We start from the raw sequence: 13,930 nt of genomic DNA, 5'->3' as shown, positions 1-13,930 counted from the left end.
ATACTTTTTGTTGTATCAGAACAAAAAGGGGTTTTCCTTGTATGACTCTTATGAAAACAAGTTGGGTATGAGTCCCTTGAACTTTCTCCCCCGATAAAATCTTTCAATCTATCAACCTCAATCAAAGCTGAAAATAATTTTGAACCTTTAAGGACATACTTCTTCCATGAAAGATCTTTGTACGAAAATTTCCCACTACATGGGTGTTGAACTACATCATCCATGATACGGGACCAACAACATCCATCTAGTAGACAATAAAAATGTTAAATTTTGATTATAACATATCCACACATGGTATGACATACTTGGTAGAAATTCTAGACATGTTTGATAACCATTCAAAGCATGATGTATTTAAATATTGCAATTATGCCTATCATCAATGTATGAATAATAAACTTCTGTAACATCATAAAATGACTTTATTTTAATTTGAACATAAAATTTGACTTATCAATAATAATAGACTTGTTCAAAATTATCTAAAGGCTTCTAAAAATAGCGTAAGCACAACAACTTGAAGGGGTTAGCACAAGAAAATAGGGGTTAGGATACAAGTTAATCAAAGTGAAAATAGTGATCAAGGGCATGACCATGGGATAATGTGGAAACCAATAGGAAGTGAGTGGTGGAGGCTACTAACCAAGGCAATGGTGATAAGAGTTTATCATTTCATTTATATACCATAAGTTAATTGTTGACTAGTTTAGGGCAGTTAACATTGAACTAGTAAACTTTTATTAGGGCTAGCTTTTTGGGGTTGAAATAATAAATATTGGTACACAATTTTGATATGAATTGTGCTAATGATGAATTTAGTGAACTAGGCCTAGGATAAATAACATCATGTAGCTTGCATGACTTCAACTTTAAGGGGTAAAATATCAACTTTTTGGGCATAAGAAAACTTGCAGCTCTTGCATATTGAGCTTGGCGTAGGGTTGAGTATTGTTTAAATTATGTATCTAGGGTTATTACAATAGGCTATATGAACATAATTATTAAGTCATAAAATAATTATGTTTGCAAAATTGACAAGATAGAGTTATGGCAAGACAACAAATATCACATTATAACTAATAGTAAGATGGCATGGTCATGATAAACATTTGTGAAAGAATGTTAGAAGAGTAGTAATAAGTAGAACTCAACATATATTGATAGAACGTTGCAATTAATAATATATCACTAGTGATTTAGAGGAAAGTGTTGACCAATTTTCTATGAAGTCAACAACTTTTACAATGAAACTAAGTAGCTACAATTATGTCAAGTTATGTAGAGTTTGAATCCAATCTCAACCACCTGCAACAAGACCATGTAAAGTCCAAGGATGCCACAAAACTAATGCCATGCACACGAGGACATCTAAGTGCACAAGATCACACCAATCACCCATGGACATGTGTCAATCAGTTTATACTATTTATGTTGGGTGTGTTTCATGATATTTGATTATAAGTTCAAAAAATATTTAGTGTGGCATTTTTCTTCATTTGAATAAAATAATGGGTGAGTAGGCATCTATGTTTCTTTCACAAAGAATTTAATAATCTAGACTATAATATCTTAGAGAGACTATAGAAAACTAGAATATTTTTTCAAAAATAAAAATTAATATCATAATTGGACTACTATCTTAAAACTTAAATTTACATTTTACTCTACCCATGCGACATCATTCAATAAGAAACACCATGATGGTTGGATGCCTAATATTTGTAAGATATTATAAATTCATATCTTTACTTATAGCTTTCATGATGCTATAAAGAGGATTTGACCATGCCATTGATGTAGGGATTGCATATAGGTTTGTTTTGTCTTAAATGAACAAAATGATAGAGATATTATACACTATATATAGGAGATAGATATTATTTCAAGAGAGGGATTTGCTCTATGTACATATTTTACAATGAAGAAGTTCCATACATCATTTAAAGCCTCACTTGACAATTATGGGTTGAGACTTATATTTATAGTTTCTTATTCATTTCATGCATATGTACATTAATTTATTTTCTCAATTCAAAATAAGTAAAGAAAGTTAAGAATGATCACATATTCACATTGTCAAATAGTTAACCTTAATTTTAGAGATGAGTGTGATAGTGGTGAAAATGATATGATTAGTTGAACTTGTAAGGGCTATAAAAGTATAATTAAGAAAATAGGAGACTTATATTTCTAGTTTCTTATTTATTTCATGCATATGTACATTAATTTATTTTCTCAATTCAAATATGTAAAGAAAGTTAAGAATGATCACATATTCACATTGTCAAATAGTTAACCTTAATTTTAGAGATGAGTGTGATAGTGGTGGAAATGATATGATTAGTTGAACTTGCAAGGGCTATAAAAGTATAATTAAGAAAATAGGTACCTAAATTATGCAATTAAGAGAAGTAATATTTTAATAGGAATTGTATATTAGAAAGAGGTACAAAAATAATAATATGCAAGAGTGGAAATGAAAATTATGTAAATTATATAAGATTTTATGATAATAGATAATATAACATAAGTTTAATAAATAAATCTCTCAAAACTCTACTATGTTAATCTTTACCTTTAAGAAATAACAAACAATTTATGTTAAAGATTGAACGTAACCAAACAATACATTAAACATAAACAACAACAAACAATTTCTTATTTTAATCATTAATCTGAAATAACAAAACAAGGCTTTGAAATATTCTATTAAAGATTTCACTTGCCTTGTCTGTGTTCAAAATGGTCTCCCTAAAGGAAGGTGAAACAGGGGAAATGGTTCAACGACAAACACTCATAGGACAACGGTGTTAACAGAGACCAATCATTATGGAGAAAGAAGCAAAGAGTTCTACCCATTTTGAATCTCTCCAGTTCTCATATGGCCTCAAGAAACCCGAAGCTGAAACAAGTAATGTTCATTCTGGTATGGCTTCAGATATACCCATAGGGCCGCATCATATTTTCATGAACATGTACATTAGAATGTTAGGAAGAAATATCTTAAGTGTATGTCCTATCTCAAAACACCCTAGTTCTCATTTTTGATAATGTAATGGCCAGAAACAAGGCTATACAAATAAGGTTTTTCTCTTTTAGGAATTCTCTCTTCACGATCACTACTTGGTCTTTGAAATTTATACTGAATCCAGTTACAGGCATAATTTTCCCAGCCTGAATTGATCTTGATAGTCTGTCATTTGACTATAAAGAAACCTCCATACTAGAGTTGCTGGGAAATGCTATGCGCAAATAATAGAAAATGGAATTACAGATGGTTGAAGGATAGGTCATCACAAGATTGTTGATCCTAAGCAGAAAATCCTTTGCTTCACGAACATCACTAACGATTAAATTTGGGGCCGAAACTTGGCATCAACCACATAGATATGTATGTATTTCCTCTGCTCATTTTTCCTCCATTACCAACTTCTTGTGCAGATTTTTTCAAGACTTGGAGGAAAGTCAGAAAGTCAGAATACCTTTATGATCCATTGATTAAACAAAGTCTTCAATAAGAGCTTTAGGTGGGAACCGAGAGGGGCTTGAATTGAAATATGGACCCAGGTAGACATAGGATATCTGTTACAGTAATTTGAGGTTTGAAATGGAGTTCTCAAATCATGGTAGAACTCTCTCCCTAAACTTCTCTGGCTTGCCCTTATCAAAACTTGGTTTGCATTTTTTCCAAAATGCATTTAGTTTTGAACTAGCATTGGCCTTAATTGTAAAAATAGGGGGTTTGTATTGTAAGCATTGCTAATCTTATGTAGCAGATTGTACTACGGATCTAATTAATTAAAATGTATATACTCGTTGAGGAGATTAATTTAATGAATAGATAGTTCTAACATATATTCAGTGAAATTATGGATGATTTGTTGGCTCAATTGAATTACCTGAAATTCACTTATTCACTTGAACCATTTTATTAATTATATAATATATATGGCTGATTTTAATTTTGCTTATTTGCAGTGTTCAACTTCGCTACAAATGCTCATAATGTTTTTCAAGTGACCCGGACAAATTACAGTAGCTGTACTGAGACTAGTAAAAAATATAATTAATATGTATACAAAATTTATATATAACATTTTCATGCATCAAGATAACTTATGTTACAGAGAAGGCAAAAAGGGTATCGCTTCTGGCAATCTTATGCAAAAATATTTTCATTCACCTTCAAAACAATCTCAGGGAAGGCATTACTGAGTTAGAAAATCTATTATACAGTCAGCAGAGTATTGGAGGCTATATTGAATCTCTTTAGCTACAGCATGGAAGCAGAGACTATGGGTGAAAAATGTGGAAGCAGAGATAAATTATCTATGAAAGTGAAAAATAGACAGTTTAAAAATTACCCAACATACCTTTTTCTGTTCACAGCGATAAGCTCCAGCCAATTTCACTGAGCAAATGAACTGGGCTGTAATTTTGTGCGCTTAGGAAAAAATTTTGATGAATGGGGAGAATGAATTAACCCCAATTTTTCTTGCTGTTTTGATAAAGCGCGGGATAATTGAAATCTTCCAACGGTAGATGCATAATTAAGATTTTTCAGGGGGTTACATGCAACGAAATTTGAAACGGGAAGTAAAACAGAACGTGGAACGGAAAAACGCAATGAAAGGGGACGGAGAACGGGAAACGGTGGCAGGATGCAACGGATGGTGGGGTGTGTGGGCCCCACAGCACAGCCACACTAAGATATCAAAGCTTACCCATGTCCCCATGCGGCTGCTTAAGTGCAATTTCTGCTTAAAATTAAGCAGCAAGAGTGTTCCCATGCAAATTTTAAATTAAGAGGAAAGGATAAATTGGAATCTTTTCCTATTTAAGTGGAGCAGCAGCTACTTAAAACTTAAAAATAAGCTTTGAAAAAAAGGGGGGCTGGAAATAAGCAGCAACTGCTTATTGAGAAGATTGACACGTGGCTCTCCAAAACAATTTCCCTCTTTTTATTTGTTTCCAATTTTTTCTCCACAATTTATGTGACCAATTAGAATTAAATATTTTTTTTAATAATGCAATTTAAGACGACTGCTTATTTTATAAGCAACAAAATTTTACATTCATGGGGCCACCAGCTCCACAAATTAATGCTAAAAAAATTGAGCAGTGGCTGCTAGCCAAAATAAGCTAAGCAGCCGCATGGGGACCTGCCCTTAGTGTGTGCTGTTTAAGCCATCTCCATCGAAGTGGTGCAGAAAATCGGGAAGGTGGCTTACAAGTTGAATCTGCCATTGTATTTTAAAGTTCATCCTATTTTCCATGTGAGCCAACTCAGGTCGGGCCATGTCGACCTAGATGATCGTGTTCCCAACATACCACTGCATGGTCTAGCTAATGTGGCGGTAGTTGGTAGAAGAGTACTAGCAATGGTAGAAAAGATTAAGCTTTTCAAACCTATAAGTAAAATAAGAGTTACTTTATATTATTATTATAAATAATAATAATAAAATATAAAATGTTAATTTAGAACAATTATTACTCTCATTTTTTAGTTTACTGTGTTTCCAAACTCTCATTTTTAAGCATTAAAAATGAAATTTTGGGGTATGCGCTTTGCAACCTGCTTTTGGTATGATCTCTGCAATTTAACTCATCCAAGGAGGCCATAAGGAGTGTGTAGGGATCAACTACGTCTGCAAAGAATTGTGCAATGCTAAAGAAACAAGAATTTACACCACATAATTCTACAAAAATAAAGAATACGTGCAGAAAAAGATCTCAACAACACAAAGAATTCACATCACATCAAAAATCACATGAACACCTTGAAATCGAGGCAAAGAGATTATTCACTGTCCATTCTTGACTCGCGAAAATTACAATGCAACAACTCAAAAATGGCAGAGCCAGTCGGACACAACCAATAATGCCTACTTGCAAAAATCTATACGTTATTCAGTCTATCCCATGAAAACCCAAGCACTCGCCTACACAAATCCTATGCAACGAGCCACTCAATTCAAAAAATTCTCGAGTGCACTCAAACCCACCCAGGAATTATTACCAACTCACAGTCTGATAGCTTCGCACACAAAAAATCTTAACTCACACTAAATGTCATTCTTGCAAGAGTGCACCCCTTTAAAAAGACTCCTTTAATCTTTCCAAAAGGGCGTTTTGCTTCTTATAACTACTCAAGAACTAAATTGTGTTATATAAGGGTTAAAATGAGGTACAATTTTTTTGTCCACCATACAACCATTATTGCGAAAGGTAAAGAGATGTCCTTGAGCTACTTAAGATATTACTATTTTTGTAATAATTGTTTATGTTAACATTATACTAATGGTTTTGGTAAAAGGATCAATTTCTAACATTCAAAAGATAAAGTAACCTAAATCTTATGACCAAGTCTCCTAATTTTTTGCCCATTATAATTGGGTATGTGGTAACATCATAGTTTTAAAAAGACTCCTTCGATCTTTTATGATGGTTCCTTACATGTTTTGAAGAATACATCCAAAGTAAAATGGAATAATTCTAATAAAGATACATGTGGATATCTATCAAATGTAACCATTTCTTTGATGTAACATAGATGACATACTTGGCATTGTTATGATGGATTCTCCGGCAAAATCTATCCAAAGAAGGAATGATATGACATAAAAGAAGAATGTACATAACATCCATTATTAAAGGCAAAATAATACATTGCATAGTCTTAATCAACAAACCATCAGTCATCCAAGTGAAACATTTGAATGAGCATATATTGCTTGCTAAAAATGATGATTAAACAAGAATTCTTTCTACCTACATTATATTGGCAAGCAAGATCAATAAAGATAGCCTTACATGGTTGTAATTCATATAACCTCTAGTATGCATAAGACTAATAATTTTTATGTAGAATCTCATCATGTGGAAAAGTGATCACTAACATAGAAGTAGCACCAGAACCACTCTCATTAAGCATACTCACAAATTGATCTTCAAATTTATGTGAAACAATATTGCATGTACATTATGGTCCTCAAACAAATGCACATTATTAGAATAATCATGTGTAATAAAGAATGTGTAAATCTATGAACTCTTATTAGGAGCAACCAAATGATTTCTTCCATCACCAATACTCTCGACATGAATCTAATTATTCCCAATCATATCTTGAATCATATGCTTTAGCATAATACAATGTTGAGTATCATGACTAATATTTCTATGATAATTACAAGATGTTTTCTCATCATAAATTTTTAAGCACAACATTAGATATATCCAATGGTCTATTAAGAGGAAATGTGATCATATTTACACCAAGTAAACTTTGAAGCAATTATTCAAAGGCTCATGAAGTCTTGTAATTATTTTTAAATTTTGAGGCTGAATGATAATAACATTAGAAATAGAAGCAACATGATTAGCATTTGACATTTTTCTCTTATTTTTCACTACCCTTCTAAAGCCTATTTTGCTTTTGAAAATAAGAAGGGTGGGATGATCTAGAGGGAGTATGAGAAGATCCACACTTAAGTGCATTGGTTTCAAGCAATTATTACCTCATCAAATTCACACATAAATCCATAAAAGAAGCACAACTCTTAAGATACACAATCTAGTAAATATTAGGCAACAATTTCTTAAAATCTTTGAAGCTCATTATAAAGAATTTGGTAATGTAACTTAGCACATAAGGGTCGAAATCTAATACCATAAACATATATACTATATTTGGATTTTGTTTACAAACAAAAAGTTTGAAATGGAAAACCTTTAGCCGAGCATTCACACTAAAGTGATTCACAAGAACTAGCCAAATCTAAAGAAAATTATCTAGATTGATAAGTAAATATAATCATTCAATTGCATACTTTCGTAGTAAATCAAAAGAGCTTAGCCAATAACTTATCAAACACAAAATTTAAACGTGTGGCATTCAAATATCTTAGTTTGTCATAGGCTCTCCTCCACCATTATACACTTTGAGTCTAGGACTCAAAGATCCAACTAGAAATGGATAATCAAAAATCTTACAAGCAAGTTGATTATGCTTATTTATACTAGTAACATCAATTTTATTCCTAATAGATAAGGAATCAATTCTACTTTATATATCACACCTTTTAAGGAGAGTATCAAGGGTACATAGAGGTACCCTAGGAATGGGGAAGAGTGGAAGTGCAACATGAAAAATGATAGGTAGCGAAATAGGTTGTGACATATTAGAGGAAGATGAGGTTACAACAACATAAGTAGGCATTACACTAGCAAGGTTGACATGGGAAATAGGCCAATAGTAGTGGAAAGAGAGGTAGGGACAAGAGCAATGGATAGAAGATAAGTAATAGTCATATGAGAAGCAAGCATATTGAAAGCCTGAATTTGGGGATGTTTGTGAATCAAAGAAGACGTGACTCACCAAACTTACGAGAGAAAGAGCTAGAAGGAACAATGAAATAAGAAGCTTGGGAGAAGGGGGTGGAAGCATATCAAAGGAATTGATGGGCTTATCCTTTCACATATATCATTACTACTTCCAATGCATATGGCTTGTTAATCAACAAAGGGTGGACAATGTCAACCAAAGTAGAAGGATTAATATCACTAACAAACTTTACAAATTTCAAAGAAATTGTTTGTGTAGTTATAGCTATATATTGTTTATCCATGTGCTCAATATGGGCACAATGATCAAATCCTTCTTACCCATTAAATTAATTAGAAGTATTCAGATTCTCAATGATAATCATTTTAGCTCAATTCGTGACAATGTTAGGGTTCAATCTATGATGACTTCATAGTGGGGGAAAGTAAGATGATGAGACTTCGGTATACAAACAAAATACACAAACCCTTGAAGGTAATAAGGTTCAAATTGTTGTAGACTTAGAGAAACCGAATCTAAAACATAAAATAAAAAAATTCAAACCTCAAAAACAGAAGTGTTCACCAAAGAGAATAAATAAAATGATGTGTTTCTCAATGAGCTAGGTTATATAAATGCAATAAGAAATAATAAATAAATAACCTTTGATTGAGCAACTGAACCTTGCAACACAAATATAAAATCTCTTATGAAATTGACAAAGAGCATTAGCATGCTTAGATTCAAAGGTACTTATGAATGATAAGTTGCATTAATTTTGATCGTTGCTACAAGACTTAAGATTATTGATTTTTAACAAACTGATAAATGAATGACTTGCACTCTATTTGAGTTCAATCCCACACTTGTGATTTTGATCTGCACATTAATAGTTTCAACCAATTTTTCTTGAGATTATGCACATGATCTACAACCTACAACCTTGATCTTTACATTTGTGATCTTTAGAACCTTGTACATTAAAGTTATCAAAAAATAGTTTTGCTTAGAAGCACTTTTAGAACTTGAGCTAAGAGAAAAGGGCAACTAGCTTCCTGCCTTCTACGCTTATCCAATCCTTAGATTGATTTAATAATTTTTACCAAGTCTAAAGAAACTTCGAGTTGAAATAAAAATGTTGATCTCAAATGTCGATGTCATGTTCTTTGGATAATGCTCTAGTGGTATGATAGTGTGCTCTATGCATAACAAATGATCCAAAACATGCACTGGGAATCCATCTTTTCATACAACACTCTAGTGCCACAATGTGAATATTTCATACTTCAATTGATAGGTGACAGCTTGTTGAAAGTAAATCAACCTGAGCCCATGTTTAAATTTGAATTTGAAAATTTGGACTCAAACTTGCAATTATAAACCCAGTTCAAATTCACATGTGGTTTTGAAGCAAGTTATGAAACCACAAATATGAATGCTAGATCCAAATAATTGAAAAAGAACAACTCTAAATCGTATAAATTGTAAAGTAATGCTAACTCTTATAGAAAAATGTCATTTGAACATAATTATAAAATTAAAAAAAAAATTAAAAAAATTGATCCAAAACAAATAATGGAAAGTGCTAGAGATGCACTTTACACCCTTCCAAGGTGAAACTACCAAATATATAATATAGAAAACTTCCAATTTAATTTAAATTTTTTTTTTGGTCAATGAACGCTTTCAACTGGAACTATGAACCAGTGAGGCTACAAACGAGGGATCTCATCACGGCATTAACACAACAACAACATGTCATTTCCCTCCCATGATCATTATATATATATATATAACCTAAATGAAATTATTATTATTAATTAATATAATATTTATTAATCAAAGATTAATTACAATTATTAAATACTTATTTATTTAATATTTATTATTATTATTTAATTAATATTCATTAATGATAATATTATGAAATTATTCAAATAAAAATAAATTAATATTATATTTATATATTATAAACAGAATATACATATTCTTAATCATAAACACAATTTATATATTTAAAATAATAAATATATAATTGTGAGGATCACAAGAAATTTGCCTTGGGTGTTGTATCTAATTTGATCTGCTTATTAAAGCACTACGAATTTGGGTAACAGACAAGACAATCCTACATTCAACAATACATCGTGAAGAGGGTCTATGATATAATGAAATCATCAACGAAAAGCACCAAGAATCGATTAGTATAGATTACTATAATAATTCTAATAAACACGGGCTATGCCAAGCAACGCTATGATCCTTACTTGGTCTACGTCGATAGTATGAAGGGAATTGTTACTAACATCAAGCACGATAGGCAGCGATTATACAAGTTATATAATAAACTAATCACTCAAGAGCAATTAAGCCATTAATATAAGACGTGTCTCCTCAAGGGAAGGCTACTTCCAAAGGACATGACCCTTGGGTGTTGAGAATATAAAAGGAGGCTGAACACGTATGCTTAGGAAGGGACAGCTAAGAAGGTTTGAATGCAAAGTATTAGCAGTAATATTAATATAGACTCCAACACGTATGACAGTCATTTTTAATTTCTTATATAGTGGGAGACCAGATCTGACACATGGCCAGATCTGTCTGCCCTTACCCCCACTAAATATAATTATTGCTTCTTAGGTAGTGATGGTATTATTGATTTATATATTTGGTAATTAGAAGATACATAATATTTGATAATATAATTCGATTCCTTTATTTATTTCTATTCAAGTCTGAAAAGGATAATAGGTTTATCTATATAATATTTGAGTCACATGGTCATCTTTATATTGTTGTGGATGTTTAGTTTTATGAATTTGTGATTTCGCATCCAAACTGTTGCTAGTAGCCTTTGAAAGAGTGTGCAAAGGTGTAGGAGATGGACATAATATGGATGGAGCGATAGATGTAGGATGTTAGATGGAATGTGGGGATATGTTCCTTTGTTGATCATTATTGGGAATTAAGGAAGCAAGATGTTTATGATGGGTGATGGAGATATGGGATTTGTGTATGGGGGGATGAGTAGGGGAAGATGGAGGATGGGGTTTTGGAATATAAGGGCCCAAAATGGATTTAGCATGTGGGGGATATGTGATGGTAGAATTTGAGATATAGGGACCCAAAATGGATTTAAAGGATGAAGGAGGGAGATGGATGGTTGTTCTAGCTTTATATGATGGAGGAGGGGGGATGTCAATAAATTATTTGGAGTAACAACAGAAAGATGGGATGGTAGGTTTGAAAACATACTTGGATTTTTCATTAGTTGTACCAACATTTTTGGATGAATTGTCTTAGGATATATAACCAAGATCGCGAGACCTTGGATGTGCTTTGACATGGATGGGCTCCAAAATACCTTGCTCATGTAGGCCTAAGCCTTTTCCTTGATAGTTCATTTTTTAACATCTTATCTAAAACAAGATACCTATTCTCTAGGTAACAAGATGTGAGTCCTTTGTCTAATGGAGAAGGATGGGTGGTGAAGATGAGGTGTTGTTCTGTTGCAAGTGAACCGCCATGGATGAATGTAAGCAAACCAAGGGGATAGAGTGATGGTGATGGGATTTTTTGTATGGGAGGAAATAAGGGATCAATAAGTAGAGTATATGGGACAAGAGGCTCTTGACTTGGATGTGATGTAGAGTGAATTGACTCTCACCTATTTGTGCTACCTTGTCTAGGTATCTCCTCCAAGCTACACAAGAACCATCCAATGATTCTACACCTCACACCCTCTGAGGGTCTGCAAGACTTACCCTCTCTGACCAAAGATATACCTGGTGATGGGTAAATATCTCATAAGATATAGTTATGGGCAGGGAAGATATATGAAAGATTATTATTATAGAATGAAAAAAAATAAAAAAAATTGATATGGTCGGATATAGATTTGCAAAATACAAAATCATTGACACTATGGAAAGTAACTTACATCAAGATTATGCACAAATTGTTCTCAACAATGCCGATGAGACGAAGAAAAATAAGAGACATGAATATTTTAAAATTACAGACGAATTGAGAATCAAAAACCCCAAAAGTAGCAAAGAATTAAACTCCAGTTTAAAATTGAAAACAAAGTTAGAGAACATACCTCAAAATGAAAGGTTTTAAGGAAGAATAATTTAAATAAAAAAAGGGATTATACAAAATAAAATCTCAAACATACCACGATCAATACAACAAAAACCCAAAACAAAATCCACCCAAATCATACTAAACCTTCGATACTAAAATCTTACAACAATTTTGTTTTCCCCGAAATAATTCACGGGACGTTATTCATTAGGTTTACAAAAAGAATTAAAAACCATTTTTACTCTCTACACCACATTTGGTACTGTATATGATAGGATAAGAATAACAAAAAATCCTAAATCCATTTCTTTACTATTTTCATATAAACCAGATAAAGGGCAGCAACATAAAGATGCACTGCCTAATAATGAAAACAAACAGTTTTTTTAAAGAAGGGAAGTCAGATTATTACATACCAAATGTACAAACAATGTTTCCCATCCTTTCTTTTCTGGTATGTTCATAATTAGACATTTCTTGAACATCTGGTGCCTCCATTTCTACTATGAAATCTTATCTCCCAACTGAAGAATAATCAGTGATTCAAAAAACCCACAACATCTGTTATATACAATCATATCTTATGTAACTGTCTTTTAGAGTAGTATGCTTCTACAGAATCAGATGAAGAGTGGACAATTCAATTCTCCATTCACTTCACCACTTCTATTTAAAAAAAATTCAATGTGTCAAACTAAAATAATAATCAATCAAATGAAACAATACAAGTAAAGAAAACATAAAATCAGTTTGTACTTACCACTACAAAAATTTATTTATTTGTCCTTTGTCCAGCTCTGTGAGATCTCTCTATCTCTAGCAAACCAATTGAGCTCTATATGTAAAAAAAAGCTTTTGTAGAGATTTTACATGATAGAACAGAAAGTAGGAAAACTAAGTTGTTAAGGGACCAAATGTCTCAGCCGACAGAATATTCTCTTCCAAGTGTACACTATAATCCCTGCAATAATAGGAGGGCTAAAATACAATTGCGTGAGCCAATATCAATGGAACTAAACAGCAATTTATCGGCGTGAGACTGCCCTTGCCGTGGAGATATAAATATTTGGAATTCACTACTTCTATCGCTATTCCTATCCTCATCAGACTTTTTCCTTGACTGAGAAATCTATATACATAGTATTTTAAAAAGCTACAAATAATTTAACGAGCTTCAGAAGGTGTTGTCCACAATGGGTTTGATTCCCTAGGGACAAGAAACGCAAAACTGTGAGAAAATGGTGTGCAAATTTCATTCAGACGATGTCCTCTAAAAAACATTCTCCATGAGTAAAGGTTATTCATTCTTGTCAGTTTTTATCGTTACTGAACATTTTCACCGTAATTTTGATGGTAAAACGGTGCACAAACCCTAGAAAACCATTGCCCCAACATGCATATGAAGAGTGGAATACGAGAAGTACGGCCATAGAAATAGCCCTAGCACAGGCATATATGAACAACAAAAGAGCAGTGAGGCAGCAAACATTAGGGTCTAATTTTACCATATACCAA

General features: G+C 32.5%; 1 long non-coding RNA gene across 1 annotated transcript in view; it reads right to left on the bottom strand.

The window, feature by feature from the left end:
- LOC131874777 (uncharacterized) overlaps positions 1-4,720 on the bottom strand; it is a 36,089-nt gene extending 31,369 nt beyond the window's left edge. Inside the window, exon 1 of the long non-coding RNA XR_009372149.1 lies at positions 4,377-4,720. This is a non-coding gene — a long non-coding RNA (uncharacterized LOC131874777). The remainder of the gene's footprint in view (positions 1-4,376) is intronic.
- Positions 4,721-13,930: the final 9,210 nt, after the last annotated feature.

Source organism: Cryptomeria japonica, chromosome 4 (assembly GCF_030272615.1).
Source record: "Cryptomeria japonica chromosome 4, Sugi_1.0, whole genome shotgun sequence".
NCBI classification, from domain to species: Eukaryota; Viridiplantae; Streptophyta; class Pinopsida; order Cupressales; family Cupressaceae; genus Cryptomeria; species Cryptomeria japonica.
Note: the sequence above shows the minus strand (reverse complement) of the source record. Positions and strands in the feature narration are given on the sequence as shown.